This window comes from Protopterus annectens, chromosome 2.part1, assembly GCF_019279795.1.
Source record: "Protopterus annectens isolate FY-2018-M chromosome 2.part1, PAN1.0, whole genome shotgun sequence".
Taxonomy (NCBI): domain Eukaryota; kingdom Metazoa; phylum Chordata; order Ceratodontiformes; family Protopteridae; genus Protopterus; species Protopterus annectens.
In genome coordinates, this window is record NC_056729.1 from 1005882258 (window position 1) to 1005899627 (window position 17370).

Genomic DNA, 17370 nt, shown 5'->3' on the forward strand with positions numbered 1-17370 from the left:
GCTTACTTCTGGTAGGTATAGCAGCCTCTATGCAACCAGTTACATGGTTGCAGAGAGTTTCTGTGAACAATTCCACATTGTTTGCTGTGAACTCGGGGTTTAGATGGGCATTGAATTTTGACAAGCTGTCTCCTAATAGGATGTAGTTTGCTTTAGAATATTTCCTAACTGCTACAGCTTTTGCTTGGGTTTCCAAGTTAATTTTTATTTCAAAGGAGATAGTCTTCTGATCCAACATCATCAGTGAGGATTATGATATGGGGGGGGGGGGTGGAGGAATACAGTGCTCTTCCATATTGGTGAGTACTAGGTCCAGTATGTTCAATCCTCTGGTTGGATTGCACACCATCTGGTCAAGTGTATTTGTGGTATTACAATCAGGGAAAATGTTCCTGCAAATTAGGGGCAGTGTATGTTTCCAAGTCTATAGAAGATTAGTTAAAATCTCTCATGAATAAAGTATCTGTTTGGATGGTGAATGCCTCGAGTAGATCTATGTATGAGTTATGGAATTCTTGGAGCATAGAAGGTGACCTATAGCTTGCTAGGATATGGTAAGAGACTTTGTCTATGGTGATTTGCATGTGGATGAACTCCAGGGCATCATCCTGTTTAACCAAACTAGAGGTATACTTATTGTTAGTGTAGATCAAGACATTTCCACCTTTTGTCGCTGTCTGTGCATCTGATGGTCTAAATGTGTGGAAGGCCCTAAAGCTTTTCACTGCTGGAGTACTTTCTGCAGCTTTAAATCATGTCTTGTTAATGGCACAGATGTCTATATTCTCCGGAGTAAAGAACAGCTTGTAAAGTGTGGAGTCTCTTGTTAAGGCTCCTAATATTGAGCAGTAATACCATTAGGATCTTTTAGGTTTTATTTACTATGTTGGTAGGTTTGTCAATTTGGCATTGCGTAAAAAAGACTCTAAGGTGTGGATAGTGTTTTACCCAATTTCTAAAAGCCCAGGGGTGGACTGGTGTAGACCATCCTTGGCAAAGCAACTTGGTCTGTCAACCATGTCTTCCCATGTTGACAGATATTGGTCCTTCCAAGTTATGCACCATAGAGTTCAAAACCATATGGAAAAGACATTTAGAATGTGAAATTGAAATCCCTTTTTCAAAGTTTTGTATTTTGATCAGGTATTGACAAACAAAGTGGTCTAGAAGCAGAAGCCACACTGTATGCAAGATAGTCTAAAATGACCTAGCAGAAGTACACCTGAATCTATTGAAGAGGCTGTCAGCACCACAGAACTTATCCATGTTGATTTTTCATGGACTCGGTTTGCCACTGTTGTTCATCATAAGTGACCCAATATAATTTGCTTAGAATTAAACATATCAAAAATACCTTGCCTTCAGGAACAGATCATTGCTGATAATTAACCACAGTATGTGAGAAGAGTTTAAAAAACTTTGAAAAATAAAATAGCATTGAGTACATCACATCTACTCCCTATCATCCAACTGTAAATTGTTCTGCAGAAATATTCACTCATACAGTTTGAATTGGGAGTTCTAGATGTCATACAATTCCAATTGGGGGCTTGATTATGGGAGAGAATTTGAAGAGTTTTCTGAAATTATAACATCATAGCTAATGAAGTTGCAGATGTGATATCTTGAATGCCAGGGAAGGCTTCCTCAGGGACTGAAGTTGCAAAATGAAAAATTATAAAAAGAAATAAATGGCAAATAAACATTTTTTTGTGGAAACTGCAGAGGACTAAATTGGTGAATATCTTCAGTGGCATCTCCATGTTCTTTTTCTTCCTGGGCACAACAGAGGCATAGTAGCTAGCTGGTGGGGCATGCAGGACATAAGAAAAATACCATATAAACTGTAAAATAGCTCATACCCTAACACACTTAAAAAATAATCAAAGAAAGAAACTTGCCTCCAGTTATGATAAAATAGCTAAATTTGACACCAATCTCCCTCATAGGACCCACCATTCTCATAGTTTAAATCCATTAAAGTAGCTTGAATTACAAAACTACATAACATATTCACAACAAACTACAACACACAAACTCATTTGTCATCCAGAAAAATGTCCTGCACTACAAACCTTATTACTGCTGTACAGTCCAGCAATAGACCTCCGCTTTAGTACTTACAAATAAGTTGAATAAGGTTGCAGGAGACTCTCTCTACTCCCACTACATTGCTAAACTCTGGAATAGTATCCCACACAAATAAAACTCTCCAACAAACTCAATCAATAGTTTTAAACCACTGCTTAAACAACATCTTAACCAATGCTGGTCCTAGCAAAGCAGTGAGGTTTGTCACAAAACTTGCTTCCCATGCTGACAGGAATTGGATCCCCTTTGAATGACACCAAAAACTAAGCCAATTATTGAAATCAATCATTTTTTTATTTCTACTGTGGCATCATTCTAGGTGAGGGTAGAATGCTGCTGAAGGTTAGGGACATACCTGCCTGGGACATTTACTCAAAGAGCTTGGTCATCTCTCTTCATATAGTTCAGTGAGGTATGTCTCAGGTCGTTCACTCCAACATGAACTATGACAGATTCATAATGGTAGTTGTTGCTGAGAGACCTGAGTGCATGCATGATCTGACAAATCCTGGCACTGGACAGGCAGCTAACTGTGACTATCTCCTATCTCCTGGTAAGTGGGACATCCGTGTGTCTCAATATTGAGTCTCCAATGACTAGAAAATTTGTTTTTGAGAGTTATGCCTGTAGGTGAAACACTTGTTTTGCTATGCATCATGGGTACTGTGGAAAATGTGCTAGTTGTGTTTTGGGAGTCTCTGGTGTTACTATATGTAAGAGTAGAAGTACTATGTGCATGCGCAGTGGTGGGTGGGTTGACAATCTCCTCTGTGTTACTGTTTTGAGTGTGAGAGAGCATCTATTCAAGATTCTTGGTGTAGATACATCTCTCACACTCTGTACTAGATTGAGTTATTAGTAGAGGGATGTTGGTGCACATGAGGCAATTGCTGCACTGCCTCAAAAGTCCCAAGTCAACAAGGTTGGCAGGAGAAACAAAGGTGGTCCAATTGTCCATAATGCAAGGCTGTTATCACTAAGCGGGCTTTTCAGGATCGATCAAGGAGTAGCTCAGTGGATGGATAGTTCTGCCTGTTTTTGTTTTTTTTTTTTGTTTGTTTTTTTGGTAGTTTAATAGGTTTTAGCTCACTAGCAGTATTTCTTTGACCAGGAATGTACTAAGGAAGAGGGCTACACTAGTGTGCTACAGCTGTATCTATGTGAAAAAAATTTTAATTAATCTCTCTGGCTATAGAGCACAATTGCACAGCAGAGCACAGTGCTGAGTGACGTGCAAACAAGCAGAAACTTGCTCAAATTCAGGGTTTAAATATCAGAAGATAAAAACTTGAAAAAAACTTTAAAAAGGTTCAAAAGGATAAATGAGGATACTTACTCCAAGCCCTAGACCAACCAGCCTTTATCAAACAGGTTCCAATCAGCAGAATCCTCTCACTAGAGTTCATAAAGATCCCTTCTGGAAAACATGCTCAGAACAAACAGCCACTACAAATATACCCAGATGCAGCAAACCTGTAGCTGGACTGTGCTACAGCTACTAATTACCCTAGTTTTGGCGGGAACCACTAGAGAATGTTTAACACAGCAGAAGAGTAGCAGTGAGACTCTAAAAAATGTTTAAAACAGCAGAAAATCAACAAGGAGAATCTAAAGAAAGTTTTAAATAGCTAGCAAATCAGTTATTTTAAGACTACTTGGTGGGAAAACCAGAACAAGCAGAACAGATTGCTTTGCAACAATGAAAAGTACCAGCAAATACTTAACAAACAGTACAAATAGCAAAAAGAACATTGTAAACAGTGAAAGTAGCCCATAAAATATGAATTAACAGGCACAGTAAAGCAGACAATTGCAGTACAATGGTGTAATTTAGTACACCGTCTATAAATACAGTATAAAAGTAGGCAGTGGGCAATAAAAAGTGCAATAAATTATAAAAATAAGCAAAAAGGCAACTTATGGTTTTTGGAATGCTTAGAAGCTTTTAGTCATCTGGTATCTCAGCTCAGAGTTATGGCTGGTAGCCCACCTCAGTTCAGCTGGGTGAAAACAAACACAGGCTTAAATACCAGAAGTTAAAACATGAAAAAACTTTAAAAAGGTTCAAAAGGGCCAATGTGGATACTTACTCCAAGCCTTAGACCAAACAACCTTCACCAGACAGGTTCTAATCAGCACAAATCTCTCACTAGAGTGCAGAAAGGTCCCTTTCAGTCTAAGATGTTCTGGAAAACATGCTCAGAACAAACAGCCAGTACAAACAGACCCAGATACAACAAACCTATATCTGGACTATGCTACAGCTAGTAGCTAAAATCAGTTATTTTAACACAGTTTGTCGGGAAAACCAGAACAAATTGCTTTGTAACAGTGAAAGGTCCCAGCAAAATACTTAACAGTGAAAACAGCAAAAAGAGCTTTGTATACAGTGAAAACAGCAATAAAATGCAATTTAGCAGGCATAGTAAGGCAGACAGTTGCAGTATAACAGTGTAATTTAATACACTGTATATAAATACAGTATAAAAGTAGGCAGCAGGCAATATAAAGTGCAGTAAATAGTAAAAATAAGCAAAAAAATAAATAAAATAAAACAAGCAACGTAGGAAGCCTCTAGTCATCTGGTATCTCAACTCAGAGTTGTGGGTGGTAGCCCACCTCAGTTCAGCTCTGTACAAACAAGCATGCATAACTGTCATACAAATGTGTGTTTTCTTGCATCTACTACTGCAGGTGTTCATGCACCATCATTGTTTACCTCAGCTGTTTGTATTTCAATGTGGCCACTGGGTGGTTTACTGTGATATAGCTGTGAGTCTGTTGTGTGGCTGTAACAACAGGCTCCCTCTTTGTTGTGCATACTGACCTAGACTCATGCATGCCTGGTTAGCATTGCTGTTCACTGCACACACACACACACACACACACACACACACACACACACACACACACACACACACACACTGTAAACAGTGTTGTCTTGGCCACAGTTATGGACTCCAGCATTTGTAAATCCCCAGCAATGGGCTTTACCACAAACCCAGTTCTTCATGCATTACAGATCTGAGAATAAGATGCAAATGTCTAAGGCCCCAGAAGGACAAGTCAAGTGATAAATTTCCCTCCCACACAAAAAAAAGCAGCAGCTTTCAAACCTAAAGTACATATAATTATGAATCTAATGTGGCAAGTCTGGAAGACACAAATAGAAATGCCATTTTAAGAAACAATTATGTACGCAAAGCTTCTTATAGTTGTGTACAATTATGTACACAACTATAAGAAGCTTTGAGTACATAATTGTACACAAAGCTTCTTATAGTTGTACAATTATGTACACAAAGCTTCTTATAGTTGTTGTTTACTGTTTGATCAAAGCCTTAAGGATCCTTGTATTAACAGCAATATCTAAAACCAATAAGTTAAGGTAAGCAGCTAGAGACAGTCATTCCAGTCAGGTACAGAAATATGTAGAATAACTAACTAACTAAACTAACAGACAAAGACTGGTTCAACAATTACATCTTACCTGGGAAAAGAAGTATAAAGACATAATATATATAATATACTATAATATTCTTAACTGTTTCTGATTTTGCAGGATTCTCCTGATTTTACCTTACATTTTTGCCCTGTCCCTCATAAAATATTTGATTTTCTTGTAAATCGCTGATAAGTGCACAGTCAATGATGCCAAACATTAGAGTTAAATACTTACTATTCAGAAAATGTACATTGGTGCAAAATCTTTTCTTCCATAAACTTTTTAGGCGAGTTACAGTAACAGTTACAAATCATCCCTGATTTTGAGCTTTTCTCCTCCCATTATTTTAGCCCTCTCCAGAATTAATGAGCAAAGAAGCTGAGAGGTAAACTAGTATTTAAACTGTTGGATATACCTGTTCCTTCCTCTAGTTTTCCAATGATACAGTGAAAACAATAACTGCTACTGTCAATCTAGCCTTCAGCTCACCACTAAATGCAGCGTTAAGCAACCATTGCAAAGTGATGTGTAACTGGTGATATAAATAGGTTGGCTAACAGAAGGTAAATGTAATGCATCAAGGAAAGTGCAGCCTGGTCCATCACTGCTGCTAATGTTTAAGGCTTCAGGTTATTGTAACAGAACTACACTTTCCATGATTCATTGCCATTGTCTAAGATCTCAGGTCAGGAACTCCTCATTTTCCTTTAAAAAACACACAAAGCCAGCAACAATTCACAAGATCACAGCTGAAATACTGCTGCCATTTGCCAACATGCTGCATTGCTATTAACAGTAAAAAGGGATGGAGCATTCACCATGGCACACAATTGCACAGATGGGAAAGTACCCTTGTGTGCGCCAGTGTAGAGCGTTCCATGAATGTTAAGCTGTTGTGCAGCAAAAAGTGACAATTATTCAGGAAAGTGAAGAACTCTCTCCTTTTACTGAAGCCATCAAAGCTGAACCTCAGGAGGTTGCTCGGTTGTTTCACATGATGGATGCTATCTTGATACTATAACCGAAGCTATGCGAGGAGGGAAAATTAATTCTCTGATACCTGCTTTATCTAATTAAGTATCATGAAAAGTCAGAACCTAACCCAGAACCCAGTGTGCATATGCCAGAGAAAGTAATCTTGGTGAGATGCCAGTCCATCAAAAAAAAAAACACATAAATGCATGCACACCTGTGGGCAATTTGGAGAACTGTCAGTTCAACTATAACATGTCTGAGATACAGAAGAAAAACAGATAATCCACGGAAAGCCTTTGTGGATGATAGAAAAGAAGTAACTCAAAAGGAGTAAAAGCTTTACTACTTTCTTATAAATCAAAGTTTTATTATGTATATGGTGCCACACAATAAATTGTCCCAATTTATCAAAAGTGCATTTCATTTTGACAAACATTGTCATCCTAACAACATTACAAATGTAAGCATACAGTTTACATATGCAAACCAAATATAAAATGTATACACTAACTTCCTATACAAACAATATATTTTTTGTGGTGGGAAGGGGGTTACAATCCCCAACTTATATATATCAACTCTAGTGTCACACAACCAAAGTGAATCAGCAATATTTTGACTATAGTCAACAATCTGTCAGTTTATTATAGTATAAATAAATGAACTTAGGCTTTGGCAAATTCTGCAGAGAAATTATATAGATATATATATATATATATATATATATATATATATATATATATATATATATATATATATATATATATGGATCTACTTTTCTTCATCAAAATTACACTTGTTCGAAAAACAAAAGTAGATCCCCACTTCAGCGAAAGTGCACTTCAACAAAACTGCACTTTTGCTGAAGTATAGTCGCCGGATCGGCTAAGCCAAAAAAAAAACATAAAAAAAATCTTTTGCAGGGGGGAAATCCCCGCTGCACCCCCCACACCCCTACTTTAATATTCTCACTCCAAGATCACACTACAGTGGGGAAAAGGGAATATTCCCTTATCTCCACTGTACCACGATCTTAGCAATAGTTTGCTTAGCTGTACATCAACACTAAATGCTGATGTACAACTAATATTATATGCAAACTGCATGTTTTTATTTCTTCTTTTTTGTTTTTTTTTTTATTTTATTTTTATCTTCACACAAAAGTGCATTTTCGACAAAGTGCACTTTCGAGGAAGTGCACTCGCAAATTTACTTTTCATTGAAACGTAAATTCGATGCAGTAAATGGATCCCATACACACACACATATATATATATATATATATATATATATCTATATATATATATCTATACATACATATATATGTATGTATGTATACATATATATATGGGTCCACTTGAAAATACTGACTTTTTTGTTATGTTGAGCAATTCACAGGTGAAGGGAAACACTTTATGTCTATGGCTTAATATTTTGTATTTTGCAATTCAACATTGTCAGTTTTCAGTGTTCTGAAATTCAGTCATATGAGTTTTCCGTATTTCGAACATTCATGATTGTGGACTCAGTCAAATGAATTTCAGTATTTTGAGTTTTCAGTCATGTGAAGTGGACCCCATACATGGGTCCACATCAAAATACTGACTTTCAAAATACCTAAACTCAAAATGCTGAGACCAAAATCTCTAAATCTCAAAATACTGAAAACTCAAAATACTGAAACTCAAAATATCGAAAAAAAAACACAGTACAGCAATACAAGTATATTGCAGCAGAACTTCATGCAGAAACATATTACTCTTCTACAAGTGCAGTCTTGGAGTTGATATATTTAAGTAGTAGGGGGTGTGGGGGGCACAGCCCCCCACAGGGGGGGTGCCGGGGGTCTTGCCCCCCTGCTTATACTTGGAGAAGAGTAATATGGTTTGTGTTTTATTTGTTTCAGTAGATACTTGTGCTGGAATATAATAAGTGTTGGTATCCTGTGTGTTTTCAGTATTTTGAGTTTTCAGTATTTTGAGCTTTAGAGATTTCGGTCTCAGTATTTTGAGTTTAGGTATTTTGAAGTGGACCCATATATATATATATATATATATATATATATATATATATATAGATATATATATATCTACATACACACACATACATATATATATATGTATGGGTCCACTTCACATGACTGAAAACTCAAAATACTGAAATTCATTTGACTGAGTCCACAATACCGAATGTTTGAAATACTTAAAACTTTTTTGACTAAATTTCAGTGCACTGAAAACTGACAATGTTGAACTGCAAAATACAAAATATTAAGCCATAGACATAAAGTGTGCTTCCCTTCACCTGTGAATTGCTCAACATAACAAAAAATTAACAGATACATGAATACCAAACATTTCATCACAATAACATTAACGTTCACAAAACCTGGGTTCACATTACCAAATAAACTGTGCAAATATAACCAACAATTCGTCTCACCAAATGAAAACTATAAAAGAAAAAACACCCCCCCACACCCCTCAATATGCCAGGCTGCACCCCCTGTAAACCATATATACTAACTCCAGGATCACATTACAGTGGAAAAAATGGCATATACTGTTTACTTACTTTATAGTACTCTACACACTGCCATTTTGTATTTAATTCAGTCAAATGAGTTTCAGTATTTTGAACATTCGAGATTGTGTACTCAGTCAAATGAATTTCAGTATTTTGAGCTTTCAGCCACGTGAAGTGGACTGATACATATATATATATATATATATATATACATATATATATATATATATATATGTGTGTGTGTGTGTGTGTGTATATATATATATATATATATATATATATATATATATATATATATGGTTTATTATGAATATTGTGAATGGAGATGATTTACAGCTGGAATGCTGAACATCTCCGTATCGAAAGTTCATATCGGCGAATGCACTGTGCATTTGCTGATATGAACTTGACATACTGTCAGAGATCATGGTATAATGCGGTTTGGGTAATTCATCCCTTTCCTCACTGTACTGCCATCTCGGTTGGAATATGTAATTTGCAGGTTGGTGTGGGAGGAGCAGGGAGGGCTTGCCCCCCTGCAAAAACATAAAGTGTAGTGTTGTGCAGTACGTTAGTACTGCTGACAACAAGAACTGTTGTTACTTTTGTGATAGATGCACGGGAAACAGTATGTCGATTCATGCCAAATCAACATTACTGGGCTATGTTCGACATTTACACTCTCGTAAATATCATATTTCGAGAAAACAAGTCAACATTTAAGTTCAAAATTAACTGATTGTCGGCATTATGATAGAAAACACATATATATATATGGGTCTAGGTAAATAGGTGAACTGTACGCCTACACCGACACCTGTTTGGTCCACACCATTTGGTTGACACAAACAGATGTTTGACAGGTGTGCGTCATTGAACTTTCCTGAGGAGTGTGCGATCTCACAGAGTATATGGCCCCCTGCAAAACACTTGTCTTTGGTTTAGTCGATTCCTGGGTTATTCCACGAGCATGTGCAGAATGTGTCTACCTTTGATAAATTGATAAATAGATAAATAGATGTATATATATATATATATATATATATATATATATAGAGAGAGAGAGAGAGAGATGGATGTATGTCTATACATCATCAGAAAGTCAATACTTTGAAAAGCAACTGATAGGTTGAGCAGCTGTCTATTGCAAATGAAAATAAAATTGCTTTTACAGGGAGGTAAGCCTCCCTGAACCCCTCACACTACCTGCTAATTAAGTATATCATATCCAGTAATACACTACAGTGGGGAAAGGACAAATTCCCCAATCCCCACTATACCTCAGTCAATTGATCACCTGATTTTTGATTGGACACACTGTCCTTTTTTTGTTTAATAAGTTGTCATTTGACAACTTGTATGTAATATGTCATACAAATCAAAGTAGTATTCAATTTGTTACATGTAAGTATATGTCTTCTCAGCTGCACGTCTAAAAATATGAGGAAGTGCAGCCTATTTGGTATAAGGAGTATGTGCACAGGCATGCAGACATCTGTGTGGGTGTCTAACATTCTCCAAGGAAGTTAATGAAAACATCAACTTCCGCTGTTCCATTTATCTATTTAAAAGACATGTATTGTAATGCTGAACTGGTAAAAACACAACAGATGAAGTAAAATTTAATCTTCATACCCATCAATGTGAGAATTAAATAAATCTTGAGAATGAAGCCCTAGGCCTTTATTAATACCCAGTACACCAATGGTAAATGACAACTTTAACTTCCCTTTCAGACGTCAAAGTAATCGTTCAGTTCCTTAATAACATTTTTGAGAAAAAATACCTTATAAACTGATAATGTAAAAAGATAAAATGCTATAAGGTTATTTTTCTGGTAGAAATGACAGAATGGAATATTATTCTTTAAAAATAATAGATGAATGTGATTCAGCTTTTAATATCCTGGATGTATTTCATACAGAAAAAAAGAAATGTCTTTAAACAGACAAAAAAGGCAAGAAACAGGAAAGTGAACAGCAAGAGTTAACTTTGTGATTTTACAATAACCGTTATTGCTTTTCAGCTGCAGCTTTAAGCAGGGCCTCTTTACAGATATTCTCACTTCACAGGAATGTGTTTTTCTTTTTGTAGTCATAGCAACTGCTTCTATTTAAGAAATGTGTGGGTGGGTATGCAGACAGAGGAGAGGAACCACACTTAAGGGTTCAGGGGTCGTACACAAACTACCATTTAGTTTTAAAGCGTTGTGTGTTTAAACATAGCAGTTTCATTCAGTGGTTTAACCTTAATCAAACTCACGTAGCACAAACAGATATGGTATTCTTGGGGGGGGGGGGGGTTTGGTGAGTTAATAAAAACATGTTCAGAGGTTTGAAATACAGAGTTTGGTCAAAAACATAAAGACTGCTTTCATCTTCCACAGTGGGCCCTAGATAAGTGCTGAAGTTTTCTAACAGCATTTACAGATGTCTTGGTGAGCTGCAGAGCTAAATAATGCACTAAGTTATAAACAGGCTGCTGCCATCTTCTGGAAAGCATAGAATACATAATCATTGCAAAAAGATTCTAAAGTCCAGATATTTTAGCATTATTCTTCATCTGGTGAATATGACTGTTAACCCAATTCATGAATTACAGCTTGAGAAATTAATTTATTCTTAGCATTTTTGTCCCAGATGTGGTATTCTACATTTACATACTGTAGTAATAAGGTATTGTTCAAATTGTTCATGTATCCTTGTTGTTGTTGCCTAAAGAGTACCAATTTCTCTGTTAGCACATGGCTTCAATTCTTGGGAAATCACCAAATGCTTTGCATTGTTGTATCGAAGAAGCAGTGCTTTGATGTCGCAACATTCTGCAATACAAATTAACGAATTTGGTGGGCTCAGCTAAACAGGAACATAAGTTAATTATATAAACTTCCATTTTCACCAGTTCACAAATAGCTTATCTTTGGGATGTGGGAGGAAACCAAAGCACCCAGCAAAAGGCCATGTGAACACAGCAAGAATGTTTAGTCTCTATACAGCAGTAACACCAGTTCAGAGCCTAACTGGAGAACTAAGCACTATGAGACAGCAATCCTATATGCGGTGTCACTTTGCCACCCAGTAACTAATCTAATTAATTTTCATTCTCATTCTTTTTTTTTGAAAACTTTGAATATTGTTTATGTTTTGGGTACTGCTGGAACAATGATGGCTATTTGTTCTAGTAATAATTTTCAAAGTAAAGTGCAGTGTGTGATGGTGATATAATTGTTTCTTAGACTTAGAACACTATTGCCATTTTCCAAAGATTAGATTATTATTCTATTACTAATGAATTCATATTTCATACTAAAAATGATGACCTCTTATAAGCAGTATGTTGCATGGCGGAATTGACATTATAAATTATCTGTTAATGGAATATGCTGAAAGAACTTCAAAGTAAGGTTGTGTTCTCCATATATCTTTGTAATTTTTCTTGGGCCAATCATGTTTACTTCCACTTGACAAAAACACGTTGATTAATCTGATACTCTAATAGATATATAGAAAGACAGTCAGATAGGTTGTTAGATAGATAAATAGGCAGAGAGCAAGATAGGGAAAGATATCATTTACCTTTGTCTTTTTACCAAAAATTAAGAATGAAAGATATTGATCAGTTGACTTGCTCTGATGACAAATAAAAATAAATCATCACTAAATAGCTAATAGTAAAATGTCAGATTTTATGGTAATTGTGCCCATTAAAAGGCATTCTTCTTTAGACTAATGATCTATGCAAATTAAGTCCTCCAATTTGAAACATTATGCCCTTGAGTTTGTATGGGAAGAAGGATGTACTCTATGTAAAGGGAATGAAGAATATGCAGCCGGCACTTTTAAAAAAGAGTTAGTCTGTAAGCAAGAAAGTCAATAATGCTTATAGACCTACTGTAAAAAGTCAGCTAACAGTTTAGCAGCTTATTTTTGTAATTATTTTTAATAAATGACCTAATTTTTATGGAAAACTAATTAAAGTATCCCATCCAAACTTTAGTAAGCATTGTCATATTACAGGTATATATGTGCTTAAAACATTCACAGCTCAGGAATAAATAAACATAGCACGTTGTCTGTTTAATGAAATACGATCAGTACCATCACATTCTAGATTTTGTAAATTTTTAATGAAAAAATGTCTGTAAGCAACCTAACTATAACATAACCTTGGCGTATACATATTTTTTAAATATTACTCTTCTTCTGCTAGAGAATCCTAACCTCAAAACATCAAAGTACTTTAGGAACAGTTCCAGGCCTTGCATTACACCAGTGGTAATGGAATATTGAAAATGAAGCACTCTCTGGTCTAAATGCAAAATATCACATGTAAACAGGATATATACCAGTACATTTAATTTTACTCTTTAATAATCACTTTGCCTCTACAGTCAAATGATACTTCCTTCAGAGGAGGGCTTAAAAGGCCAAGTTCTATATCAGATAAAACACAAGCGTCAAGGTTATCTGCCTTGGACTTAACTAAAACCAAAGTTTTTGATGACCAAAACTACATTATTGTGCTCTCCTCATAATTCCTGTAATACTGACATCCCCATCTCCTTCAAAAGGATGTTGTGCCGTTGCTGTGACCTTTCCTGACTATATCATTGTATGACTTCCTTGTCTCCTGTTTCTGCTCAATTTGTAGTGTGTCTCACCAGCTATCTATGGTCAAGGACATTAAATTGTGTTTCAAGCACCCAGTGAATTTAATGAATCCTATTGGAAGTACCATTCATGATTAAAATGGACCTTGTGATAGTTTGGATTTTCTATCAGATAATATTAATTAATTGAAGAAGAAATTGCATAAATACAAATCCCTACTTTGGGAAAATACCTTTTTTGAGCAAAATATTGCCTGTAAGTAACTCACCAAAGGTCTCCAACTTTTTATATTTTCAAATGATTTAGGGCTGTGCAGTCTATTGTATTCTGAGCTATGTAATTCCGTGATAAAGGCAGTTGTGAATTAATGCAAATTTTATTTATTATTTATCCATTTAATATTTGTTAATCAGAAAAGTGGACTGGTCCTAGGACTCTCTTCATCAATGACCTAGGTCAAGTAGGCAAATACAAAGTAAAAACATACAACATATACTCTAGACATACAGGGAAAATTATTATTCAAGGTTATACAGCTGCATAAAACAGAATATGCATGCAATATACAGCAAGTAAACCTGCAGCTACATATTACAAGAATGCAACACAGACAAAATGAAAGCACAAGTTTTTTGCAGTGGCATGAGTAACGATAATGATGTCTAAGGCAAGGGCAAGAAAAAATAAAGAGTCATTGCAAAGTTTAATAAAGCACAATAATAGTTTAATTGAACACTTGTTCATCTGCAAACTACTTCAAACTTTAACAGGGCATCTTTATTCCTCCCACAAGGAGGGTATCAGAGAGAGAGAGAAAGTCTCCTAGATCTGCTAGCTAAGTGATTTCATCTGGATTAATCCTTTATACTCTCTTTCTTAATTGATAATCTGGGGGCAGAAATTATTGACATTAACCAAAAAATTCTTCAGGACAAAACATTAATAGCTTAGCTAAGGGGCATGATAAATTTCAGACAGTGTTCGTACTATCCTCCATATTAACTGACCACTGCCTAGTGCTAACTATGCATACATAAATAATACCATGGAGACAGTAAAATAGAAAATCATTATTATACAACACTATGTTCTACTAGATTAATTACTTCAGACACAGTGGTCCTCAATTGATATTACAGATAATCACACAGTGTCTTTGGCAATATTTTACAATTTCCTACTGTCAGTTCAAGATAAATCTTTCCCCTCTTAGGCAGAGTTAAATATCAGTGAAGAAGTTATCATGCCTTACCCATGAACTAGACAAAAAAAAATTGAAGATAATGAGGAACTTGGAAAGTTGATCATTCTGCTCACCTTATATGATACTTCTTATTCCTAAGAGAGATATACGATTTGCTACTAATACCAATAAAGCAACCTTCTTTAGGCGCAATCATGCACAGCAACTAAGTAAACTTTTCCAACTTAACTATTCATAGGTTCATAGGTAAATACAAATATAACTATTTTAAGCCTAGTCTACAATTTTAAGTCAGAATTACATCCTGTACCTTGTGTTTATAAGATGAAGATCTTAATCATTATGCCAAACCCACCCCACTAAAATAAATTAACATTTCCTTGATAGTAATCTATAGTGGAGTCTGAGTGAACTTTTCCACTAAAGCCTTAGACTCAAACTCTGTACCTTATGTCTATGAAGAAAAGACCTTAACCATTATGCTAATCCCACCTCCAATTCCATAAAGCATATCAACACAGGCAAACCATATTTATGCATGCAGAACAACTTAAAGTACCTTAAAGATCATATTTCTTCCCAAAATACACTGCCAAGTAAAGTATTTAATATAGCTCCCCTAGATTATCCATCTTCTTGTACCAATATTGAGACTATTCACCCTTTAAAACCATCACCAGAAAATCAGTTGAAAACATGCTTGACTATTTATATTATAGCTACAATTTATACTTTTACTGCCTTCATCCTTGGCTGCTGAAAGTTGGCAGATTTATTTTAGCATGATCACTCAATTACATTTTCAACCTTACACCAGCAACTAAAACTGCCCTGCAAAACTTTAAGCATTCAGTTATAATACCCTTCCCTACAGTATTTCACCCCACCTTAGTTTATAATTATAGACCCGTATCAAATGTTTGCCCACAGGTGAAAATTCCATGAGAAACTGATATATGATCAAATGTTGGAATATATTACTAAATATTAAATACCTACTGGCAGGTAACCTGGTTTCAAACCCAAATACAGAGACAAATCTGTAGTATGCAAATTAACTAACCAAATCTACCATAATATAAACAGGTGAAAGAAGCAATATTTTAAACCATAAATGTGCTTTAAAATTGTTAATCCAAGTTTGCTTATGAGCAAGTTAAATTACATTGGTTTTATCTGCAGTATTAAAATGGATAGATAGCTACCTGGTTCAGAGAAATTTTGCAGTTCACACAAATAATAACAGCTCAGACCTTGGTTCTACCTCAAAAGATGCACTACTTGGACCACTTTTCCTCTCACTTTTTATTAATGATTTGCCATCATGCCTGCCCAAAGCAGATTGTATATCGTATGCTGATGACTTAGTATTATTGAAAGCCCACAACAATCTTAATCAACTTAATACACAGCTAAAAATATTTTTTCTATTTGAAACTAGGTATGCAAGTGACTATCATTACTAACAAATCAACAGTTATAAAGTTTGGGATGCAGAAAAAATAGTTGAAGCCACATCAGTGCTAATTAAAGAGCCAGATAATACTCCTATACCATGTGTAATCACTCATATGTATTAGGGTATTATCCTGGACCAAACACACAGCTTCCCCAAATACATTGAACAGCAACTTAACAAAGTTTTTAACCAAATGAAATAAATATGCTTTACCCATTATAACTCCATATCCACAAAATACAACTTTGCAAAAACTGCAGAGAATAGATAATACAATGTATTTATTTATAGAGGATAATTTTCAGCATCACTGTGTTACCTTGCAGAAAACTAAGGGGTTGCTAGTAGAGGCTAAATCACTTTTTAAATCAATAAATTAATATTAAAACAAATGAATGAGAGGTATTGCATTCTGTTTAGAAATACATTGTTTAATAGAAATCTCACTTACAATTTGAGAAACCAGAAGAGCTTTCAGTTTCAAAGATCTCATTTACCTTAGTTGCCACAAAGAAAGTATTTAGCAGTGTTGCTGCTAGTATCTGGAAAGCTTTGCCACAAAATGTGCAAAATAATTAAATATTCCAGTATTTTTCAAACTGCCAAAATTTCCCCTTGCAGATAGATACCAATGCAGCTGTCCTAAGGATCCCCATTAAGCTACCCCTGCAAATGCAGCACTCTGTGTGTATATATCCTCACAGAAGTAGTAGTGGCTTTACCAATTGTTTGCAGCTCAGGAACACAGTGCGTAAAAGTTTTAAAAATCTGTAATCTTCATCATCATTATCAAGATTGCTTTTCTTTTTGTTTCATTTCTAAGTTAACATATTTCTTATCATTCAAGAGTTATTAGCAAGTTTATATAAGTGAAGGATAAAAGAAGTGCTGTGATAATAACTATATATGTATCTAGTTCACTTCTGAGTATTTATGTCATGTTTTTCTTCTTCATGTATGTAGTGCCATGTTTGTTGTTGCCTTGTGGCCCAGGTTATTACTGTAAATGTCTCAGTGTGTAGGAATAGTTTGTTTACCTGGTTAACAAAGAGAATACATA